This window comes from Ovis canadensis, chromosome 26 (genome assembly GCF_042477335.2).
Source record: "Ovis canadensis isolate MfBH-ARS-UI-01 breed Bighorn chromosome 26, ARS-UI_OviCan_v2, whole genome shotgun sequence".
In the NCBI taxonomy this organism is placed as follows: domain Eukaryota; kingdom Metazoa; phylum Chordata; class Mammalia; order Artiodactyla; family Bovidae; genus Ovis; species Ovis canadensis.
The window spans coordinates 42,780,735-42,803,155 of NC_091270.1; the positions used below are offsets into that span (position 1 = coordinate 42,780,735).

At 40.6% G+C, this 22,421-nt stretch overlaps 1 non-coding gene across 1 annotated transcript; it reads right to left on the reverse strand.

Annotated features, from left to right (window-relative positions):
- Window positions 1–2,480: 2,480 nt before the first annotated feature.
- TRNAG-CCC (transfer RNA glycine (anticodon CCC)) lies at window positions 2,481–2,552 on the reverse strand. The gene has a single exon. It is a non-coding gene; the product is annotated as a tRNA-Gly (tRNA).
- Between the last annotated feature and the right edge of the window lie 19,869 nt (window positions 2,553–22,421).

Here is a 22,421-nt window from a genome sequence, read left to right on the forward strand (position 1 = left end):
GCAATATTGTACACAACTGTAACTCAAATGATACTGCCCCCTTTGCCATCAGCTGTACTTCAGTGAATTGGGCCCTTTCTCACTCCAATTCTTTGCCCAATTTCAAGATAACCCTGAAACCTGGCTAATCTTATCTGTTTAAGGCTTCAGTTTTAAATTGTGGTGCTGGAAATACAGTTCTTGAACTGAAAGGAGATTAAACCAGTCAATCCTAAAGGAAATCAATCCTGAATATTCATTGGAAGGACTGGTGCTGAAGTTGAAGCTCTAATACTTTGGCCACCTGATGTGAAGAGCTGACTCACTGAAAAAGACCCTGATGCTGGGAAAGATTGAGGGCAAGAGGAGAAGAGGGCAACAGAGGATGAGATGGATAGATAGCATTACCAACTCAATGGACATGAGTTTGAGCAAACTCTGGGAGATAGTGAAGGACAGGGAAGCCTGGCATGCTGCAGTCCATGAAGTTGCAAAGAGTCAGGCATGACTGAACAACATTCAGAAAAGCATTCATTAGCATCACTCACTGAATGGACGTGAATCTGAACAAACTCCAGGAGATAGTGGAGGACAGAGGAACCTGCCAGGCTACAGCGGCCAAACAGCAACAATCATTCGCTTAAAAGTGATCACTGAATGTGTCAGGGAAGGAAGGTGTCCCATGATAGCCTCCTCTGTCCTTATGGAGAAAGAGCATCCTTATTTGCTTTTTAAAAATAAATATTTCTTCTATAAATAAATAGTGTCAGTTACCAGTGACTTCAATACCTTTTTTGTCTGTTCACCCAGTGGTGCAGGAAGCACCAATAGCCTGATGGCAATTCAACAGGATGGTTATCTATTTCCTTGCGAACAAAACTTCAACCCTACCTAGTGGATAACAGAGTTAGGAGATGTGAATGTGTGAAATTTTTCTAAGCATATTATCAGGTGTAATTCTTAGAGGTACCATACCGCCTTCCACCCATTAGGAAGAAATAGAAAATTCCTGGTATTCTTAAAGCCTTCAGTCTAATCTGACAAAGTATTGTCTCTCAGCTGGAGTGACTCAGGCTTCCACAGTGGCTCAGGACAATGTTCTGTAAGTCCAGCTGCTTTCAGAGGATGGGATTCATGATAGAACCAGTGGTGGTCTTATTGCTTCCCCCTCTTCACTCTAAAGTGTGTTCCTTGGTCAGAAACAATGTCATTTGGGACATGATGCCTGCATATAGAGCATTCAGCAATGATGGTATTTGTAGAAGTATGGTAAGAGAAGAAAACAAATCCAAATAATAAGTGATGTCAAACTGATACCTTTACCAGGAAGGACAGTTTCTACTATAATCAGCCTTCTACTAGGCAGCTTTCATTCAATAAGGAACTCCTAGGAAGCACATCAGTGTAAAGGTCAGATTACCTCCTGCTCAAGCCCTGACCTTCGTATTTTCATCTAGAGTTTTGATGTTTTTGGGGGGAGGGGAGAGGACTGTTTTTGCTGTGTCTCAAGACCTAATCTCTGTGCTCTGAGTTTCACAACAGAGCTCTGTTTTGCTCTTCAGAGGCTTGCCAATTATGTTTTTGTCTCCTTCCGCATACTGCTTCAGTATTGGGGTATGTTTTGGGGGTAAAAAACACTGCCATGCACTTGAAACTTTCCAATTCTCCATCAAAATCTCTTCAGTTTTTTTTTCTTTCCCTGAAGCAGCCCCCTTCTGGCTGTGGCTCTGGGCTTTGCCTAGATTTCAGCTTCTTGCCCATATTCAAATTCATCCATACATTCAAGTAAAGCAACTGCAGAAGCCAGCTCACCTCTCTGTCCCTTCCCTTCCGAAGTATTAGTTCATTTACTTCTTGTTGCCTCAGCAACTCTCTTCTGCTTTTGAAAAGATAATTTTGTATTCCATCTGGCTTTTCTAATTCTAGGTTGGAGCACTGGTCTTTGGACAACCATTGGAAGTGAGTCTTTTTGCACAGTACACATTTTAGAATAGCTTTCTGTTTATTCATGCATGAGTTGCAATGTAGCTGCTTTCAGAATTTAGAGAACATAATATTTTCCTTGAAACTATAAATGAAATATAATTTCTTTGCCTTCTTGACATTTCGAGTTTGATGAGAGTCTTATTTTTATTCTTTTTGTGGGTAAACCCATTTAAAAAATGTCTGCTGTTTAAAAGTTTATTACTTATCTGTCTTAATGAAAATAATATATGTTTTTTCCCAGGGCATCTCCTTATGTGGGTCTCTTTCCAGTGGTTTGAACACTGTGTGGTAAGCCCTTTTCATGAGGCTCCCTGGTTAGTTTTGAGACTAATCTTTCAATTCTGCTTTGGATATTTGCTTTTTCTTTAGTTGTTATGGTATCTTCCTAAAAACTGTGGCAACTCATACATTAAATCTCTATTTCCTTTGCTGTTTTTTAAAAATATTTATTTATTTGGCTCTGCCATTCTTCATTTCTGCATGTGGGATACTTAGTTGCTGTATGTGAGATCTAGGTCCCTGACCAGGGATTGAACCTGGGTCCCTGCTTTGGGAATGCAGAGTCTTAACCACTGGACCATCAAGGAAGTCCATTTATTTCCTTTATTGTTATCTGCGAATGTTTTCATCAACTTTTTTTGATCACTTTGGATCTTCGTACTATATTCTGAAAATTTTATCAAATTATTTTGTATCTGTTTGATTAGATTTTCCAAGTTTAATCTTATGCTTCATTGAGTCAATTTACATTTAAGTCCTAATATTGTGATTTGGGGGTTCTCCGGTGGCTCAATAGTAAAGAACCCACCTGCAAATGCAGAAGACAGGGTTCGATCCCTGGATTGGGAAGACCTGGAGGGGGAAATGGCAACCCACTCCAGTATTCTTGCCTAGGAAAGCCCATGGACCTAGGAGCCTGGTGGGCTACAGTCCATGGGGTTGCAAAGAGTCAAACATGACCTAGTGACTAAGCACTCACTCACACACTGTGATTTTTATCTCTCTTAAAATTTTCCTAATTTGTGTCTCTTTCTCTATTTTCTGCTCATATTCATCTTTTATCCTCAGTTTTCCCCTTATTTCCACTTTCGGCTGCTATTGTATAGAAATCATATATTCTAATAAGTATGACAAAATTAAAGATTTTTTTCTCTTTTCTTGCCTGGGTACTCTTTTTAGGGCTTCCCTTGTGGGCTCAGATGGTAAAGAATCCACCTGCAATGCAGGAGATGTGGGTTCAATCTCTAGGTTGGGAAGATCCCTTGGAGAAGGGAATGGCTACCCACTCCAGTATTCTGACCTGGAGAATATATATACAGTCCATGGGGTTGAAGAGTTGGACATGACTGAGCAACTTTCACTTTCACTTTATTATTTTTTAAAGGCTGTGCTTGCACTTTTTAACTGGACTGATAAGAATGACAGCTGAAATTTACCGAGCTCTTGTTACATGTAGGGTACTTTTCTGACCACCATATATGCGTTGAATCATTTAATCCTCAAAACAAGCCAGTGAAGTAAATACTCCTGTTCCCGCTTTCACGGATGAGGAACAGTAGCTTCCCCTGTCACACTACCAGTAAGTGTAATTACCAGTCAGGAGTTGAAGTAGGCTGCCTGTTTCCAACGGCTGGGCTGTTAACCACAGCACTATTCTCCTCAGCACTCACTGTGATCCATTTACTATATTGTGGGTATATTTTTATGCCTTAAAATGTTCTCTTACAACAGTATTACCAAGTGCCCAACATATTCAATCTGAACATCCTGCTGTATCTAATCAACATCTTCTTTTTGGGGGAATTTGTTTCTAATTTTTCATTTAAATAATGACTTGCCATGTGCATATATTATTTTTACAGACTCCCTTTCTTTAAAAAAATTTCTAGAGCCAGAGAATCTGGAACCAATGATTAGTGTGTTTTAAGATTAAGTTGAACAGTACAAATTTGCCCTCCAGAAAACATGTATCCCTTTATACTTCTACCAGGAGTATATCTTTCTTGGTATTTTAGTACAAAATTTGGGAAGCACTGCCATTTAAATGGAAATCCCTTTTATTAATTTTTAGCACATATTTTTTCTGTCTGTAACACTTCATTTCTTAAAGTGGTCTGTTCTTGCCTTTTTCCCTCCCTTGGATAGTATCTACCAGAATTCTGTATTGTTAACATATATTTTGAGTTTTAAAGAATTGGTCTGTAAACCTCTCATAGACTTAAGGTTTTTCCCCTGAGATCTTGACACCTCACTAAAATTTTCATTTTACAGGGCCTTTAATGAGTGAAGTAATTAACTTAGATATTGTGGATGAAAATGCTATTTTGAAAATAGTTTTAAAAAAGGATTTTGAGTTGGGATCACTTAATTTGACAATTTACTTAGATCTTATTAGCTAGTTTTCTGTTTTCTTAATTTTATTAGCCCTAAATATCACAATGACATTTGAATTCATGTTCATGAAGAAAAGCCATTTAATAAGTCCAATATAGTCTTTATCATTATTAAGGGTAATGGTTTCACTTAAGAGATTTAAAAAAATTTTTAAGGAATATTTTAAAATTTGTTCACTTTGGCTATACTGGGTCTTTGTCATGGTGCGCGGTCTTACTCTAGTTGCAGTGAGCGGGGTCTACTCTCTATTCGCAGTGAATGGGCTTCTCATTGTGGTGGCTTCTCCTGTTGTAGAGTGTGGGCTTAGGGCATAAAGGCTTCAGTAGTTCCGGGGTGCAGTCTCAGTTGCCCCATGGCCTGTGAGATTTTGCTGGATCAGGGATTGAGCCCATGTCCCTTACATTGGCAGGCAATTCTTAGCCACTGGACCACCAGGGAAGTCCAAACTTAAATGATTTATTATTGACATTCATTCTATTTTCACAGACATTACCATGTAAGGAAACTTCTCTTTCATACCTGGAATGAAGTTGGCTCCATGAACTGTTTTGAAAACCAGTACCTGTGATCACAGTATTGGCTCTTACACTAACAATTCCCCTCTCCCGACCATTTATGGATTACTTAAACAGTATTATCATCTTGATGGTCAGCAGTTAGAAAGCAAGCTTTAGAGTGAAGTACAGCCAACATAAATGAAGGCGACTACAGAGTTGCTATTGACTTTGCCTTTTTCCTTCCCTGACTTTTTAGATTGTTTTCTGCAGATTTCTCACATCTCTTCTCTGGATTTATTTGAGGCACTTTTTCTTGCTCTAGGCCTCTCACTGTTTTGAAACATGAAAGGAAACATCAAAGACTTCGCTCATGTGAGTTTTGGATCTAACTCTACATTGACAGTATCGAGGGGCTCAATGTCATACCCAGCCTGTGAGTTCAGCTCAGCAGTGCCCTTCATTTGTCTGTACTGATCATAACATCTCACCCCTGCTTGAATCTTAGGTGATCATTACTGAGTGACTGTAGATTCATCTTTGGAGTCAGGAAATCCCATTAAGCCTCTTTTCTTGGGGCATTTTAAATTCATTTTTATTTATTTATTTATTAACTGTGCCATGCAGCATGCAGGATCTTAGTTCCCCAGCCAGGGATATAACCAGTACCTCTACAGTGGAAGCCCTGATTCTTTTTTTTTTTTTTTGACATAAATTTATTTATTTTAATTGGAGGTCAATTACTTTACAATATTAATTCTTAACCACTGATTGTTGTTGTTCGGTTGCTAATTTGTGTCCAACTCTTTGTGACACCCCCACCCACCCCACCCAGACTGCAGCACTCCAGGCTTCCCTGTCCTTCACTATCTCCTAGAGTTTGCTCAAATTCATATCCACTGAGTTGGTGATGCCATCCAACCATCTCATTCCCTCTCACTCCCTTCTCCTCCTGCCTTCAATCTTTCCCAGCATCAGCGCCTTTTACAATGAGTCAGCTCACTGGTCCCACTGGACCACCAGGGAAGTTCCTGTTGGTGCAAATTTGTTCTGGAACTTGTAAACATTCTGAACAAGCACACTTTTCTGGGTATGAAATGCCTAGGAAGGTAGATCATACTGGGAAAATTGAAATAAATAGATTGAGCCAAATTGTCCTATTGCTCTATAAACTTATATCTCAGATTATATTGTTCTTAAGGTTAAGAAGTAAGCTTATCAAAACATATCTCCCAGTGTCCCAAATGATAGACTACAAAAATTGATATATGATAGCCAAATATCTAGATTCAGAAGGTGTTGTTTACATCATAGCCAAATCAACTATTATTTATATGTATTTAATGTTTTTAGAGAAAAGTATTATAATAATTTGCCTTGTGAACATTGATTTTTAACTCAGTCAAGTCCTGATATCTATACAAGATAGGTCTAAATTAAAAAAAAAAGACAAAACAAACCAAGAGGTCTTTATGTTTGAAGTCCCTCAGTTCAGTTCAGTTCAGTTCAGTTCAGTTGCTCAGTTGTGTCCAATTCTTTGTGACCTCATGGACTGCAGCATGCCAGGCTTCCCTGTCCATCACCAACTCCTGGAATTTACTCAAGCTCATGTTCTTTGAGTTGGTGATGCCATCCAACTGTCATCCCCTTCTTCTCCTGCCTTCAATCTTTCCCAGCATCAGGGTCTTTTCCAATGAGTCAGTTCTTCAAATCAGGTGGCCAAAGTATTGGAGTTTCAGCTTCAGCATCAGTCCTTCCGATGAATATTCAGGACTAATTTCCTTTAGGATGGACTGGTTGGATCTCCTTGCAGTCCAAGGGACTCTCAAGAGTCTTCTCCAACACCACAGTTCAAAAGCATCAATTCTTCGACACTCAGTATTCCCTTGTAATGATGCTCATGTACTGTCCTGCATGCAAGATCTTTAGTTGCAGCCTACAAAATGTTTTAGGATGTTTTAGTTGAGGCATGTGGGATCTATTTCCCTGACCAGAGGTCAAACCCAAGCTCCCTGCATTGGGAGCAGGGAGTCGTAGTCGCTGGACCACCAGAGAAATACCCCATCCATCTTTTTTAAAACCGGTGATCTTCAGTTTGCTCTTTCAAGAGTTAAATTTAGAATATCACCTGGCTGGGCAATTTTGAGTCTATCTCTTGGTGATGAATCACTGACCATTCAACCATATAATTTCTGGCTGGGGTTACTTTAACCAGTGGCAGGTTTGCCAAACCTGCCAAACAACACTTTGTGTGACAAACTGCATTCTATCTGTATGCATCTGAGCTTTCTAAATAATCTTTGCAGAACATTTGTTTATACCATGAAGTTTCCAAATATTTGATTCAGTTGTTGAGGGGGAAATTGTTGATTCCAGGACAGTAGAACTGGTTGTTTTCCCTACCCATTTTGCACATATTTCACTCCATTAAGTCTAGACTTATGACATTTAGTAAAGGATTTATTCGTCACAGTTCAACTGCAAATAGGACATCCCCTTGTGAATGTGTTTGAAAATGTATGGCAATCCCTTCAATGCTTCACTTGACTGTGTAGAGACTGCCAAAACCCAGAGCCTTTAGATTTTTGCTGAATGCCTCTTTTTTATTACCAAGCATTTAAAACTGATGAGAAAAACACAGAAAGCCCAGGGGTGAAGGTTCTAGGCAGGTATGGGGAGGAGGGCCCAGAAAGTAGCCAGATTACCTCTCCCAATGTTGTGTCAAAATGAGCGACAACTCACAAGACATATTTATGCTTGCTTTCCTAATGTTGGGTCTATCTCATTGGATATATTGAGTTATGTTTGCAAACAGGCAGAGAAAATTCACGCTGTGTGTGTTTATTTTCCTAGAGGTAACTTTTGTAGCAGAGGGGTTTCTCATTCATCCTGTTAGTGACTGGGAGTGGGAAATGCTGCTTCTCTGATTCTGAAGTTTTTTAATTTCTTTTTCCTATAAGGGGAGTTCCATTAGGTTGACTCTGTCTCGTACTTCCTTCTGATCTTGGGTGGCCTCAGCCTGCAACAGCTTGGAGAAGGGCTTGGGTTCTTAGCCAGAGATGGGCTGGTTCACGGTGGTGAAAACACCAGATCCTAGCCACTAGACCAGTGGTCAGTGACAAGTCCCTGGCCCTTTGGCTTTGCAGTAAAGAATTTCCACCAAGAGGAAAAGCAGTGAAGAAAGTAAAGTATTTATTAAGAGGATAAAGAGTACAGTATGTGTGGATAGGCACAGGGGCAGGCTCAGGGAGAGTCCCTGAGTTGCACCCTCATGGCAGTTTATTTTTATTAAAGTTCATTTATTTATAACCGAAGGATACTTGCTTTACAATATTGTGTTGGTTTCAGCCACACATCAGCATGAAATCAGCCATAGATATACATACGTCCCCTCCCTCTTGAGCCTCTCTCCCACCTCTCGACCCACCCACTCCTCTAGATTGATGCAGAGCATTGGTCTGACCTCCCTGAGTGATAGAGTGAATACCCACTGGCTATCTGTTTTACATATGGTAATGTATCTTTCCATGCTACCCTCTCCATTCGTCCCACCCTCTTCTACCCCACTCCCCCTGCCCCGTGTCTACAAGTCTGTTCTCTATGTCTGAATCTCCATTGCTGCCATGCAAATAGGTTCACAGTACCATCTTTTTAGATTTCATGCTGCTGCTGCTGCTAAGTCGCTTCAGTCGTGTCCGACTCTGTGCGACCCCATAGATGGCAGCCCACCAGGCTCCTCCATCCCTGGGATTCTCCAGGCAAGAGCACTGGAGTGGGTTGCCATTGCCTTCTCCGTTAGATTTCATATGTATATGTTAATACACAATGTTTGTTTTACTCTTTCTCACTTACTTCATTCTGTATAATAGGCTCTGGGTTCATCCACCTCATTAGAGCTGACTCAGATGCATTCCTTTTTATGGCTGAGTAACATTCCATTGTGTATATGTACCACAGCTTCTTTATCCATTCATATGTTGATGGACATCCAGGTTGCATCCATGTCCTAGCTATTGTAAACAGTGCTAAGATAAACACTGGGATACATGTGTCTTTTTCAATTATGATTTTCTCAGCGTATATGCCCAGTAGTGGGATTGTTGGTTCATATGTTGTTTTATTTTTAGTATTTTTTTAAGGAATCTCCATACTGTCTTCCATAGTGGCTGTGTCAGTTTACATTCCCACCAACAGTGCAAGAGGGTTCCCTTTTCTTCACACCCTCTCCAGCATTTGTTGTTTGTAGATTTTTTGATAATGGCCCTTCTGACCGGCATGGGTTTATCTCTGGGCTTTCTTATTCCATTGGTCTATATTTCTTTTTTTGTGCCTCATGGCAGTTTAAATCACTTATGTGGAGCATTTCTTCTGGTTTTCGTTTGACCAATCATTCTGATTTTCTTGGTTCATAATCCCTATTTGGTATATCTCAGGATCCATTTGTGAGCACATATTTCTTAGCCAAGATGGGTTGGTTCTACCCCAAAGTTGTATAGGTAGAGCATCCCTTAACATTGCTCCCTCTATAACCTCCTAGGAGCCCTTCTGTGCATGTGTGGTTGAGGAGGTCTCCTGACTTTGGGGCAGGGCCCAGCCTCCTCCATTAATTGTCCTGCTATTCTCGTCTTGGAGTTTTGATCAATATGGAATGAATCTCCAGTTGCTTTACCCTGAGGGGCCATCTACCTCCTGTCTCAATTCTGTCTTGGTGGTGGAATAGGATCTCATTAGCAAATCAGATTACTTGTAGTTACTGATTAGATTATTTGTGTGTGTTCTTTTCAGCTTGTTTTCCTCTTGGGAAGGAGGTTGCCCTGGGAGGGTGGATGTTCCTCTCTGCTCTTTTCTATCCACTAGGCTGGGTCTACCCTACTGACTACTACTCCCTGGGATGCAGGCAGATGTGCGTGTATTGCTGGGATTCAGTGAACATGTCTTCCTGCCCAGCTGTATCTTTATAAATATTGATGTTTTAGCCTCCATCTGTAGTCTTTTCTTTTCCAAATCATTCAGATCCCTGTTTGGGAAGAAGGGTGCTATTTATTGATGTCCCTTCAAGACTTCAACTTCAACCCAGAGTGGTCCTTTGAAGATTGAATGTAGAACTCTGGTCACCCGCCATCGCTATAGGAGAGACCCAAGTTGAAGCCAATCACTTAAAATGGAAAATGGCAATAATAGTTTATCCCTCAAGATAATTTCTGTGTAAAGAGCCTGGTGATATTAATTTAACAAATAGAAAAACTGGTCAGCATTCAACCTACAGAAAGAGGTCAGAGCAGAAGAAACCTGTATGTCAATGACAGGGAGCTCTGATTTCTTTCTGAGAAAAAAAACCACTGACACATCTCATTTCAAATGAGGTGCTATCACATTGCTCCAGAAGTGAGCACTTCTGTGTAACAACTGTCCACTTCACTCACCTTCCATAACAGCAGTGGCAACTATTGAGCCTTATTTTTTCCCCCAAAGTTTTCCTAGCCTAAATTTTATTTATTTATTATTTTAATTTTTTTGGTTGCACTGTCTGGTGCATGGGATCTTACTTCCCAACCAGGAATAGGATCTTTGAAAGCATGGAATCTTAACCAATGGACCATCAGGGAAGTCCCAAGCCTTTCTCTTAAGCATTAATCGGCATGCTGAATTTTAGCCTGGGTCAATGCTATAATGGGTGGATGCTGGGACTTATAACGAGGAGTTCTTATCATAGATGTATGTGCCTTATGGCTTCCCTGGCAGCTCAGACAGTAAAGAATTCATCTGCAATACAGGAGACTCCAGTTCAATCCCTGAGTCTGGAAGATCCTCTGGAGCAGGGAATGGCATGCCACTCCAGTATTCTTGCCTGGAGAATCCCATGGGCAGAGGAGCCTGGTGGGCTCCATGGGGTCCATGGGGTCACAAAGAGTCAGACACAACTGAGTGACTAACGCTCCCTCACTCATGTGCATCATAAACTGTTTTTTTCCTCCAATATGTAAATAACCTGATGTTACATACAGAAAATCCTAAGAGATTCATTAAAACTAAAAGTGAGTTCAGCAAGGTCTTAGGATAGAGGATCAACATAAAAAAGTCAATTGTAATTTTATACATTGTAATGAACCAACTGAAAATGAAATTAAGAAAGCAATTCCAATTCACAATAGCACAAAAAATAATAACATTCTTAAGGATAAATTTAACAAAAGAAGTGCAAAATGTATACCCTGGAACCATAAATGATTGATGAAGTAAATTCAAGAGGATCTAAATAAATGGAAACAACGTCTTCGTTCATGGATCAGAGAACTAAAAACTGTTAAGATGGTAATACTCTCCAGACAGATTTACAGATTTAGCACAACCCCTATCAGAGTCTTAGGTGATTTTTTTTGGTAGAAATTGACAAGTTGACTCCAAAATTTATACCAATTGATATGGGATATTGGATTATAAATAATTTTATTCTTTGTGATTTTTCTATTTTACATCTCTTCTTTATTAAATAGACATTTCTTTTAGAATAGGAAAATAACTTTTTAATGTTATAAACAGGAAAATTTTGCCATTTAAAAAGTGGGTTTAAATAGTAAATATTTAAATACTAGGAGCACATATCCCATTATTTTAAGTAATAGTGTGTTTCTAGCCCATTGTACAAAAAAGATCTTCACTACCCAGATAATCATGATGGAGTGATCACTCACCTAGAGCCAGACATCCTGGAATGTGAACTCAAGTGGGTCTTAGAAAGCATCACTATGAACAAAGCTAGTAGAGGTAATGGAATTCCAGTTGAGCTATTTAAAATCTTAAAAGATGATGCTGTGAAAGTGCTGCACTCAACATGGCAGCAAATTTGGAAAACTCAGCAGTGGCCACAGGACTGGAAAAGGTCAGTTTTCATTCCAATCCCAAAGAAAGGCAATGCCAAAGAATGCTCAAACTACCGCACAATTGCACTCATCTCACATGCTAGTAAAGTAATGCTCAAAATTCTCCAAGCCAGGCTTCAACAGTACGTGAACCGTGAACTTCCAGATGTTCAAGCTGGATTTAGAAAAGGCAGAGGAACCAGAGATCAAATTGCCAACATCCGCTGGATCATCGAAAAAGCAAGAGAGTTCCAGAGAAACATCTATTTCTGCTTTCTTGACTATGCCAAAGCCTTTGACTGTGTGGATCACAATCAACTGTGGAAAATTCTGAAAGAGATGGGAATACCATACCACCTGACCTGCCTCTTCAGAAACCCATACGCAGGTCAGGAAGCAACAGTTAGAACTGGACATGAAACAACAGACTGGTTCCAAATAGGAAAAAGAGTACGTCAAGGCTGTATATTGTCACCCTGCTTATTTAACTTCTATGCAGAGTACATGATGAGAAATGCTGGGCTGGAAGAATCACAAGCTGGAATTAAGATTGCCAGGAGAAATCTCAATAACCTCAGATATGCAGATGATACCATCCTTATGGCAGAAAGTGAAGAGGAACTAAAGAGCCTCTTGATGAAAGTGAAAGAGGACAGTGAAAAAGTTGGCTTAAAGCTCAACACTCAGAAAACGAAGATCATGGCATCTGGTCCCATCACGTCATGGGAAATAGATGGGGAAACAGTGGAAACAGTGTCAGACTTTATTTTCTTGGGCTCCAAAATCACCGCAGATGGTGATTGCAGCCATGAAATTAAAAGACGCTTATTCCTTGGAAGGGAAGTTATGATCAACCTAGATAGCATAATGAAAAGCAGAGATATTACTTTGCCAACAAAGGTTTCAGTGGTCATGCATGGATGTGAGAGTTGGACTGTGAGGAAAGCTGAGCACTGAAGAATTGATGCTTTTGAACTGTGGTGTTGGAGAAGACTCTTAAGTGTCCCTTGGACTGCAAGGAAATCCATCCAGTCCATCCTAAAGGAGATCAGTCCTGGGTGTATTGGAAGGACTGATACTGAAGCTGAAACTCCAATCCTTTGGCCACCTCATAGGAAGAGCTGACTCATTTGAAAAGACCCTGATGCTGGGAGGGGTTGGGGGCAGGAGGAGAAGGGGGATGACAGAGGATGAGATGGCTGGATGTCATCACCGACTTAATGGACATGAGTTTGAGTGAACTCCAGGAGTTGGTGATGGACAGGGAGGCCTGGCGTGCTGTGATTCATGGGGTTGCGAAGAGTCGGACACGACTGAGCGACTGAACTGAACTGAACTGAGCCTGTATAAAAGCCCCCATCCCTTCTTCAAATATGCCTAAAATATTCTTAAACATCTGTAGAGAAATAGACCAGAATTTTAAGATATTTAAAGTGCCTACTACTTATTTATTTAACTCGTGATAAAATCATAATTGGATATATTTGTATGTTTTATGAAACAAGGCTGAATAGTATTGGATAGAAATTGAACATTAGTTCCACATTGCAGACAGTGTATCGGTTTAGTTCAGTTCAGTTGCTTAGTCATGTCCGACTCTTTGCAACCCCGTGGACTGCAGTACTCCAGGCTTCTCTGTCCACCATCAACTGCTGGAGTCTACTCAAACTCATGTCCATTGAGTCAGTGATGCCATCCAACCATCTCATCCTCTGTCATCTCCTTCTCCTCCTACCTTCAATCTTTCCCAGAATCAAGGTCTTTTCCAATGAGTCAGTTCTTCGAATCAGGTGGCCAAAGTATTGGAGTTTCAGCTTCAGCATCAGTCCTTCCAATGAATATTCAGGACTGATTTCCTTTAGGATAGACTGGTTGGATCCAAGTCTAAGGGACTCTCAAGAGTCTTCTCCAGTACCACAGTTCAAAAACATCAATTCTTCAGCAATCAGCTTTCTTTATAGTCCATCTCTCACATCTGTACATGACTACTGGAAAAACCATAACCTTGACTAGACAGACCTTTGTTGGCAAAGCAATGTCTCTCTTTTTAATATACTGTCTAGGTTGGTCATAACTTTCCTTCCAAGGAGTAAGCGTCTTTTAATTTCATGGCTGCAATCACCATCTGCGGTGATTTTGGAGCCCCATAAATAAAGTCTGTCACTGTTTCCATTGTTTCCCCATCTATTTCCCATGAAGTGATGGGACCAGATGCCATGATCTTCATTTTCTGAATGTTGAGTTTTAAGCAAACTTTTTCACTGTCCTCTTTCACTTTCATCAAGAGGCTCTTTAGTTCACTTTCTGCGATAAGGGTAGTGTCATCTGCATATCTGAGGTTATTGAGATTTTTCCTGGCAATCTGGATTCCAGCTTGTGATTCTTCCAGCCCAGCGTTTCTCCTGATGTACTCTGCATATAAGTTAAATAAGCAGGGTGACAATATATAGCCTTGACATACTCCTTTCCCAATTTGGAACCAGTCTGTTGTTCAGTTCAGCTTCTTGACCTGCATATAGATTTCTCAAGAGGCAGGTCAGGTGGTCTGGTATTCGCATCTCTCTCAGAATTTTCCAGTTTGTGGTGATCCACATAGTCAAAGGCTTTGGCATAGTCAAGAAAGCAGAAATAGATGTTTTTCTGGAACTCTCTTGCTTTTTCCATGATCCAGCAGCTGTTGGCAATTTGATCTCTGGTTCCTCTGCCTTTTCTAAATCCAGCTTGAACATCTGGAAGTTCACGGTTCACGTACTGTTGAAGCCTGGCTTGGAGAATTTTGAGCATTACTTTACTAGCATGTGAGATGAGTGCAATTGTGCAGTAGTTTGAGCATTCTTTGGTATTACTTTTCTTTGGGATTGGAATGAAAACTGACCCTTTCTAGTCCTGTGGCCACTGTTGAGTTTTCCAGATTTGCTGGCATATTGAGTGCAGCACTTTCACAGCATCATCTTTTAGGATTTTAAATAGCTCAAGTGGAATTTCATTACCTCCACTAGCTTTGTTTGTAGTGATGCTTCCTAAGGCCCACTTGACTTTGCATTCCAGGATATCTGTTCTAGGTGAGTGATCACACCATTGTGGTTGTCTTGGTCATGAAGATCTTTTTTTGTATAGTTCTTCTGTGTATTCTTGCCACCTCTTCTTAATATCTTCTGCTTCTGTTAGGTCCATACCACTTCTGTCCTTTATTGTGCCCATCTTTGCATGAAATATTCCCTTGGTATCTCTAATTGTAATGTAAATCAGATAGTTAAATATGTTAATGATATACAGAAATGCAGATAATATTTAGCAAAATGAAATTAATTGGCAATGTTTTACAAAATATTTAATTGCCAATTGAGTAGCCATCTGAACTAGGTTGAATGGTAAACAGTGACAGAGGCTATAATCACTGTTGCTGTTTGCAAAGGACAGGGTGGGTTGGTGGGCTAAGGCATGTGTGATTGAACTTGAGATAAGGTAAGTGTTACAGTAAATATGTGACATGGGTTCCTCTTTTTTGGCCGCATGACATGGCATTTGCGATCTTAGTTCACTGACCAGGGTTTGAACGTGTGACCACTGCATTGGAAGTGCCAAGTCTTAACCACTGGACCACTAGGGAAGTCCCTATGAGCTTTGTTCATATCTAAATTCAAGCAACTTTGGGTTCAGTCTTCTCTAGCTGCCCATAAGACACTAGAAGTTGGTCTGTTTTCCGCAATTTACTGAAAAAGAATGCTGCAACTTCACTCTTAGATTTGCAGTGTCTTTTTCTCCAGGGAATTCTGTTCCTTTGATGGAAATGCACATGTACGATTTCTCTCTTGTTTGGTCTGTGAAATTGGGGTCAGCCAGATGGTCAGCATGACTGGTTTTCTTCCTTATACAAGTAGCATTAATGGAAATGAATGCCTACCCTTGCATTTTATGTAGTACAGATGCTGGCTAGTCAAGCTTGCTTATGAATCATATTTTGTCCATAAACTCCAGTATATTCCATTGAGAACTGCAGAGTAAGAAACTAATACATACAGGTAAACTCTTAATCCAGAGAGGTCTCAGTTTTTCACTTAATTTTGTATTCTCTTTTTTCCTCTCTCAATGCTTGTAGTAAAGTGATGGAAAGAAACAGATCCAGATGCAGGCTGTGTGGTTTAGTATTCTAATTCCTACTTAATTGTTGGATGGGGGTCCTATTGAATTTTGAAGTGTTAGCGGGGGAAAGGGTATTGATGTAGCTTGGAATGAACAGGCGTGGAAAAAGTTTTCATAGGATGGATTTCTGTCCTTATTTTTATAAAAAGCATACCCCCAGGAAAAGGGATCAGGGTCTGTTAACCTAATCAGCATTTCCACATTGTGAGAAGAAAATGGGTTGTTATTTTTTATTTTTTTGCCACAATGATTAGTTTAAGGGCTCATGCTTTGGGCTTCTGAGATCTAATGTTGGTTTCCATGGGAACAGCAGTGCAGGCAGCCCCTGAGTTGTCAGGCGCTTCTAGTAATATAATCTGGGGAAGCTCCTGTCTGAGTGCAGGCCAACTGTTTTCCCAGCATCTTTGGTCATTTAGTCACAAGCGGCTTGAGCCGTAGAGATACCTTGAGATGTAAGTATTTGAAATACTTGTTATATTAAAATATGTATGTGTATATTATAATGTATATGTTATATATATACATATTATAATATATACATTATAATGTATACTGTATAATTTTTATGGGAGTAAGAAATGATTTGAAAAAATAAAGTGATTTAAGGAAGGCCATATAGTGTAAAACAGTGTCAGACTTTATTTTTGGGGGCTCCAAAATCACTGCAGATGGTGACTGCAGCCGTGAAATTAAAAGATGCTTACTCCTTGGAAGAAAAGTTATGAAAAACCTAGATAGCATATTCAAAAGCAGAGACATTACTTTGCCAAACAGGTCTGTCTAGTCAAGGCTATGGTTTTTCCTGTGGTCATGTATGGATGTGAGAGTTGGACTGTGAAGAAAGCTGGGTGCTGAGGAATTGATGCTTTTGAACTGTGGTGTTGGAGAAGACTCTTGAGAGTCCCTTTGACTGCAAGGAGATCCAACCAGTCCATTCTGAAGGAGATCAGCCCTGGGATTTCTTTGGAAGGAATGATGCTAAAGCTGAAACTCCAGTACTTTGGCCATCTCATAAGAGTTGACTCATTGAAAAAGACTCTGATGCTGGGAGGGACTGGGGGCAGGAGGAGAAGGGGATGAATGAGGATGAGATGGCTGGATGGCATCACTGACTCGATGCACAGGAGTTTGAGTGAACTCCGGGAGTTGGTGATGGACAGGGAGGCCTGGCGTGTTGCAATTCATGGGGTCGCAAAGAGTCGGACACGACTGAGTGACCTAATTGAACTGAACTGATATAGTGTAAACGGCTTCCCTGCTAGCTCATATGGTAAAGAACCTTCCTTCAGTGTAGTAGACCTGGGTTCAATCCCTAGGTTGTGAAGATCTGATGGAGGAGGAAATGGCAACCCACTCCAGTATTCTTGCCTGGAAAATCCTATGGACAGAGAAGCCTGGTGGGCTACAGTCCATGGGGTCACAAAGAGCTGGACACAACTGAACGACTGACACTTTCACTTCACTTTCATATAGTGTAAAACAGATCTCTTGTCCTCAAGAAACTTTAATTTCGGTGGGACGGGGATGGGAGAGAGGGAGGTTCAAGAAGGAGGGAGTAGATGTGTACATACAGCTGATTCATGTTGTTGTACAGCAGAAGCTAACACAACATTGTAAAGCAACTGTCTTCCAATTAAAAAATTAAAAAATAAAAGGAAGGAAAAGGAAGGAAATGGCAACTCACTCCAGTATTCTTGCCTGGGAAATCTCATGGGCAGAGGAACCCAATGGGCTACAGTTCATGGGGTTGCAAAGAGGCGGACATGACTGAACAGCTAAGCCATGGTGGTCTGTTAGTGCTCTTTCATCAGTTTTTGTCTTTAAGTGTATAATAGATATCCTACCTGTGACTCAGATGGTAGAGAATCTGCTTGGAATGCAGGAGGCGTAGGTTTGATCCCTGGGTTGGAAAAATACCTTGGAGAAGGAAATGGCAACCCACTCCAGTCCTCTTTGAAGAAGGGGAGGTTAGCTGGGCGGCTTTGAGCAGCAAGTAGGTGCCAAGCCATGAAATGACAACCCAAGGGCATCCATACAGCAAAAGAACGATACAGACAACAGGGTACCTGAGGTCAGTGGGTTGAGGTGGCTGAGTGCTTCCTGCAGAGGGAAGGACTTAAACTGCACTGAGACGTTTCTTCTGCATCCAGCCTCGTGCTCTGAGGCTGCAGCTGCCGAGTCCAGAGCTCTCCTAGCTGTACCCTTCTGTCCTGTGTGGCCAGGCAAGTGTGGTGTTGTGGGGATCCTAGCCACAGGTCACTGACTGAGAACTCATCTGATTATCCCCAGCAGGGACATGGTGATGTACTGCACTCAGTCACATTGCCCAGGGCAAGTCATGGCACATGCTACCGGAAACGATTAGCTCAGCCTGGGAGAGGGCCAGTACCTCTCTCCTTGTCCAGACTGATCAACGATTTATGCTGGGTGAGTGGAAATTGACTTTGACCTCATTCACTTTATTGCTTATGAAATCATGGCAGTGACTGTAGACTTTTAGTTTAAACACTTATATAGTTAGGTAGTTTTGTTTTCATGAAGCTGCACTTAATGAACAGGCACATTTCAAATACTAGCATGTAGCTGTTAATGAATTATTAATTCTATGTCTCTAAAAGTCAGCTTTCTGTTAGAATTAGCTTATAAGGCACGTGACTAATGAATTCAGGTATTCCATGTTCAGTTCAGTTCAGTCGCTTAGTCATGTCTGACTCTGTGACATGGTGGACTGCAGTACACCAGGCCTCCCTGTCCATCACCAACTCCTGGAGTTTACTCAAACTCATGTCCATTGAGTCAGTGATGCCATCCAACCATCTCATCCTCTGTTGCTCCCTTCTCCTCTTGCCTTCAATCTTTCCCAGCATCAGGGTCTTTTCAAATGAGTCAGTTCTTTGCATCAGGTGGCCAAAGTATTGGAGTTTCAGCTTCAGCATCTGTCCTTCCAATGAATATTCAGGACTGATTTCCTTTAGAATCTCCTTGCAGTCCAAGGGACTCTCAAGAGTCTTCTCCAACACCACAGTTCAAAAGCATCAATTCTTCTGCCCTCAGCTTTCTTTATGGTCCAACTCTCACATCCATATATGACTAATGGAAAAACCAAAGCTTTGATTAGATGGACCTTTGTTGGCAAAGTAATGTCTCTGCTTTTTAATATTCCATGTTACAGCTTGGGAAATTGGCACTTCCCTGTGCTAAGGATTGGAGCTGGGAGCAAGTATTTCTGTCTCCCTTATACATGGATGTTTTTTCCAGCATCATGTGCCCTACTGTATGCCAGGATGTCTGAAAGATCTTGAGAGATCCAGCATAAAGTATTCCATATATATGTGATTATTTGTATGTAACTCATATTGTACATCTCTATGAAAGCGAAAGTTGCTCAGTCGTGTCCAACTCTTTGTAACCCCATGGACTATACAGTCCCATGGAATTCTCCAGGCCAGAATACTGGAATAGGTAGCCTTTCCCTTCTTCAGAGGATCTTCCCAACCCAGGGATTAAACCCAGGTCTCCTGCATTGCAGGTGGATTCTTTACCAGCTGAGCCACAAGGGAAGCCCAAGAATACTGGAGTGGGTAGCCTATCCCTTCTCCAGTGGATCTTCCTCTTATATAAGCCCAAATTATATATTGTAACACCTATATTATATGGAAAGATATATAGATATATGTCTCTGTCTATCGAGAGACATGAATACTAACAAATGACTAGGCAGTAGCAGTTTGACATGGTGTTATCAGGGGGCACACACAGCATGCTATGAAGTATAGGAAGGAAGGACCCCCTGAGAACATACATTGCATTTGAGTTCAAAGGGAGATGCAGGTACTAGCTGGTGAACTCTATGTATCAGGAGGTTGGGGAGTAGGTGGCATTTTGGGGAGAGGGAGAATTATAGGCTAAGTGTCAATGCAAAGTAAAGTGTATCTTCTTTTTTTTTTTTAGGGTTTTAAAATTTTGATTTATATTTGATTTGTAGTTCTATAGAACAGAATTTATCAATGAAGTCACCTGGTCCTGGAATTTTCTTTGAGGGAATGCTGTTGATTAAGAACTCAATTTTGTTAATAGATATTGAACTAATAGACCTCCTATAACTTCTTGGGTAAGTTTTGTTAAATAGTGCTTTTCAAAGATTTTGCCCATTTAATCTATGTTATCAAATTTTTTGGCAGGAGATTACTCCTAGTATTCCCTTCTTATATTTTTAATGTCCAAGATTTGTAGTGAAGTCTCTTCTACTATTCCTGATATTGGCAATAGGTGTTCTGTCTTTTTGCTGAATTGATCTTGGTAGGTATTTGTCACCTGCATTAATCTCTTCAAAGAAATGACTTTTGGTCTTGTTTATGTCTTTGTCTCTGTTGTCTGTCTACTTTCTGTTTATTGATTTTTGCTTTTATTTTTACTATTCGCATCGTTCTACTTCGTTTAGGTTAATATTGCTATTCTTTAGGTAGACTCTTGCGTTAGAAGCTTAGATCCATCACTCTCAATCTTTTTCCCCCAAAGTATTCATTTGAAGATAAAAAATTTCCCCTTAAGCACTGCTATAGCTTCCTGACACTTGCTACTGTTGTTCTTTCTTCATTTTCATTCACTTTAACTACAATGTCATTAGAAGTATATTTTGCATGATTCTTTGACATTTTTTGAGGCCTACCTTACTACCCAGGATTTATTTTGGTAAACGTTCATATTGGTTTGAAAAGTTTTCATTCCTTTCTTTTTCAGCTTTATTGAGATGTAATTGATAAGCAACACTGTATAAGTTGGTATACAACTTGCTGATTTGATACATTTATATATTGCAAAAATGACGGCCACCATAGTGTCAGCAAACACCTCCATCATGTCACATAACTCCCATTTCTTTTTTGTGGTGAGAACATTTAAGAGACAGTCTCTTAGCAAGTTTCAAATATACAATATAGTAGTATTAACAGTTATTACCACACTGTATTAGAAACCCAGAACTTACTCATATTATAAATGGAAGCTTACAACCTTTTACCAACCCTTTGATCTCCCCATTTCCATCTACCTCCCACCCTCTGCCAGCTCCTAATAAGCACCATTCTACTATCTGTTTCTATGAGTTTGGCTCTTTCAGTTTCTACAGATAGGTTACATTCTACAGTATTTGTTTTTCTTTGTCTAATTTCACTTAGCATAATGCCCTCAAGGTTCATCCATGTTGTACCAAGCAGTAGAATTTCCTTCTTTCTCAGAGGGTAAAGAGCCTGCCTGAAACGCAGGAGGTTGGGGTTCAATCCCTGGGTCGGGAAGATCCCCTGGAGAAGGAAATGGCAATCCACTCCAGTACTCTTGCCTGGAAAATCACATGGATGGAGGAACCTGGTAGGCTACAGTCCATGGGGTTGCAAAGAGTCGGACACGGCTGAGCAACTTCACTTTCTTTCTTTCATGGCTGAGTAATATTCCTTCGTGAGCGACTTCACTTTCTTTCTTTTGTGGCTGAGTAATATTCCTTTGTGAGCGACTTCACTTTCTTTCATGGCTGAGTAATACTCCTCCGTGAGCGACTTCACTTTCTTTCTTTTGTGGCTGAGTAATATTCCTTTGTGAGCGACTTCACTTCCTTTCTTTCATGGCTGAGTAATATTCCTTCGTGAGCGACTTCACTTTCTTTCTTTTGTGGCTGAGTAATACTCCTTCGTGAGCGACTTCACTTTCTTTCTTTCGTGGCTGAGTAATATTCCTTCGTGAGCGACTTCACTTTCTTTCATGGCTGAGTAATACTCCTCCGTGAGCGACTTCACTTTCTTTCTTTCGTGGCTGAGTAATATTCCTTCGTGAGCGACTTCACTTTCTTTCATGGCTGAGTAATACTCCTCCGTGAGCGACTTCACTTTCTTTCTTTCGTGGCTGAGTAATATTCCTTCGTGAGCGACTTCACTTTCTTTCTTGGCTGAGTAATACTCCTCCGTGAGCGACTTCACTTTCTTTCTTTTGTGGCTGAGTAATATTCCTCCGTGAGCGACTTCACTTTCTTTCTTTCATGGCTGAGTAATAGTCCTCCGTGAGTGACTTCACTTTCTTTCTTTTATGGCTGAGTAATATTCCTCCGTGAGCGACTTCACTTCCTTTCTTTTGTGGCTGAGTAATATTCCTTCGTGAGCGACTTCACTTTCTTTCTTTTGTGGCTGAGTAATATTCCTTCGTGAGCGACTTCACTTTCTTTCTTTTGTGGCTGAGTAATATTCCTTCGTGAGCGACTTCACTTTCTTTCATGGCTGAGTAATACTCCTCCGTGAGTGACTTCACTTTCTTTCGTGGCTGAGTAATATTCCTTCGTGAGCGACTTCACTTTCTTTCATGGCTGAGTAATACTCCTCCGTGAGCGACTTCACTTTCTTTCTTTCGTGGCTGAGTAATACTCCTCCATGAGCGACTTCACTTTCTTTCTTTTGTGGCTGAGTAATATTCCTCCATGAGCGACTTCACTTTCTTTCTTTCATGGCTGAGTAATATTCCTCCATGAGCGACTTCACTTTCTTTCTTTCGTGGCTGAGTAATATTCCTTCGTGTAGATGCC